We start from the raw sequence: 3,531 nt of genomic DNA, 5'->3' as shown, positions 1-3,531 counted from the left end.
ACACACAGTACTATTATATTTATATAGACAACACACAGTACTATTATATTTACATAGATAACACAGTACTATTATATTTATATAGACAACAGACAGTACTATTATATTTATATAGACAACACACGGCACTATTATATTTATATAAACAACATACAGTACTATTATATTTATATAAACAACAGACAGTACTATTATATTTATATAGACAACAGACAATACCATTATATAGACAACGGACAGTACTATTATATTTATATAGACAACACACAGTACAATTATATTTATATAGACAACACACAGTACAATTATATTTATATAGACAACGGACAGTACTATTATATTTATATAAACAACACACAGTACAATTATATTTATATAGACAACAGACAGTACTATTATATTTATATAGACAACACACGGCACTATTATATTTATATAGACAACACACGGCACTATTATATTTATATAGACAATAGACAGTACTATTATATTTATATAGACAACAGACAGTACTATTATATTTATATAGATTCTGACTAGCATTGTCGACGAAAACAACTTGGTGTTATTATTATATTATATTATTATTATACTTTACTCATTATTACACAACAGTGTTACAAGAAGTAACACTTAATCAGTAATCGCTGTTAGCCCTTCAAAAAACAAGAGACTGTTGTAACTTGTATGTAAATAATACGTAAAAACTACAAGAGACTGTTGTAACTTGTATGTAAATAATACGTAAAAACCCTTGTAGTTTTTACGTATTATTTACATAACAAGAGACTGTTGTAACTTGTATGTAAATAATACGTAAAAACTACAAGGGTTTTTACGTATTATTTACATTTGTTCGAAAAAATTACAAAATGTTTTTAACAAATTATTTCTGGGCGGTAAAGTTTAATTTTCCGGGCATCACTTTTCTTTAACAACTTGCTCATGCCTTGGTTGATGCTTTAAATGGTGCAATATTATATAAATTTGTTATTCAAGTTGAAAAAGTCAAAATCGCATTAAAAATATATATTTAATATTCTGCTTTCGTCACGTTTCAATGGTTGGATGGGATAAAAATTTATCATTAGGCAAAAGTCACTAAAATTTCGCCCCCACCGGTGGCTTGACGAAAACCTTAATGGTTTATAACGTCAAAATACGGAGCTCGATCCTATGTTGGATACAGCACAGATAACTCAATGTGCAGCTTTGCGCTTAAAAAGAAACAGTTTTCAAGATTACTCTGATAATAGGTTTGTTTGTTTTCAATTATGCACAAAGCTACACAAGGGCTATCTGTGCTCTGCCCACCACGGGTATCGAAACCCGGTTTCTAGCGTTGTAAGTCCGCAGACATACGCTGTGCCACTGGGGAGCTGATAATAAGACCCAAAGCATTCGTTTATTATTAAATAAGAATGTTTTCTAGATTTTTCTTTTTAACTACTTCTTATATTTTTATATAAACAGAAGTATTTCCTATGTAATATCTTATGTGTTTTTATATATGTACTTACCTATGTGTGTATTCATTCTTCACTGTGGAGAAACACTCTGGTTCTAGAATAAATATACGGCCAATGACGAGACAGAATCCTAATCTTTTTATTCTATCCAACGTACAGAATTAATGTTTTCTGGAACTGCAAAGAAAAAAAAAATAAATGTCTTATGTCTCCAGACGATTTTCCTTCACATCCCTCTTAATTAGTTCTTTATGCACTTCGAATCAGAGGTGTGTGAAAATAAGATTTCAGATATGTCTTTTCTTTAACACAAATTACTTGCCCAAGTGGTCTATTGTTCAATACCAGAACTCATCATCTTGGGCGGATCTATGGAAAACAAAAAGTGTGTATAAAATGTTATTTATATGCAGTTGAAGATTCGAAGATCGTAAAGAACTAATTAAGACAAATGTGAAAGGAAAAGAATAGGGCAGACAAACGTGATTTTAAAAACTCTTTTTTTTAACCTAAAAAAATAAAAACTTCATTGCTTCGACAGCTTAAGTATTTCACAGCTCTGTATTAAGTATTTGAAATTATCTAAATTTCTGTCATTAATCATTGTAAGTTGGTAATCTTTGATAGGTTGTTTAGGCAGAGTATTCATAATGAATCTAAGTTTCAAATGGACAGCAACTGCCTGTTGTAGAAACCTACACATGTAGAGGAAGACGTTTCGAAAGTTGATTAGTTGAAAAACTACTGGTATGTTTCTGGAAAGAGGTGCCTTTTCTGGAAAATTCTTGAACGGAACGGAATATAACACTTTAAAAGAAACAATTATGTCAATGTAAACCAGAAGCGTGTTAAATAATACTATCTAAAAGAGTAACGTGTCAGTTCGAACCAGAAGCGTGTTTAAAACATTATCTCAGACAGTTACGAGCCAATCTGAATCAGAAGCGTGTTTAAAACATTATCTAATAAAGTAACGTGTCAGTCTGAGTCAGAAGCGTGTTTAAAATCATATCTAGGAGAATAACGTGACAGCCTAAACCGAACAGTGTTTTAAAAACATATCAAAGAGAGTAACGTGTCAGTCTGAGTCAGAAGTGTGTCGTTCTTAACAAATCTAAACGCTTTAAGAAAGTGGTGTGTCAATCTTAATGAGATGTTATTCTAAGGCTCTAAGGGAAATTGGTAGAGGCTTTAACGACTTTTTTTTTGCTCCTCCTTCTTTTAGCAAACGTTTCTTAGCCGGAGTAAGGTTTCGTATGATTGAAAGATTGAAAATCTTGTTGTTATTTTCAAGAATAAATCAAAAGAAGATACACTAATTAATAGGCCTGTTACTTTGATGTCAGTGTTTCTCAGATTTTGGAATCTTCTCTCCGACGAGAAGCAAAGGTTTTAATTAGAAATATTTTTATTTTTGCTCCTCCTTCTTTTCTTTTTTGCTCCTCCTTCTTTACTTTTTGCTCCTCCTTCTTTGAACGAAGTTGCTCTTGACGATACTGTATACATTGATTATCTTAAGCTTTTGATAAGATGTCTTAAGACAGGTTGACTAACAATGTTGTTATGGTATTTGGACGACTTTCAGAACTAGAAACCTAATTGGTTCTCTTTACAGAAGAAAAGTACATTTGTAAGAAAAACAAAGAATAGATAGGCACGAAAAGCAGCCGGACTCTTCAGAAATATCTTGAGGGGTCTTTGTTATTCATTAATTATGTTAATGACACGTATACTAATATCTTGATCATTTATGTCAAAAAATCTCCGATAATGATGGGCAGCGTTAATAGAGCAATAAATTTTCATTAATGCAGTGGGATTTCAATCACTTAGTGATTAGTTTTGATATACCAAAGAATGGTGTAGAATAATTGGTAGAATAAAATGGTGCCGAAGAATAAAATCATTCTTATCTCATTATTTGTAAGACTTTAATAGATCAAATCAAATGTATGACAGCACTAAAAACGTTGAAAGGATGCTTTGATTCTATAAATTATCATTTCAGGGGTCGTTTTCTGTTTCGTGTAAAACACTTGTTAAACGTATTTCTGAATACTGT

This window comes from Limulus polyphemus, unplaced genomic scaffold (assembly GCF_000517525.1).
Source record: "Limulus polyphemus unplaced genomic scaffold, Limulus_polyphemus-2.1.2 Scaffold2455, whole genome shotgun sequence".
Lineage (NCBI taxonomy): Eukaryota > Metazoa > Arthropoda > Merostomata > Xiphosura > Limulidae > Limulus > Limulus polyphemus.
Note: the sequence above shows the minus strand (reverse complement) of the source record.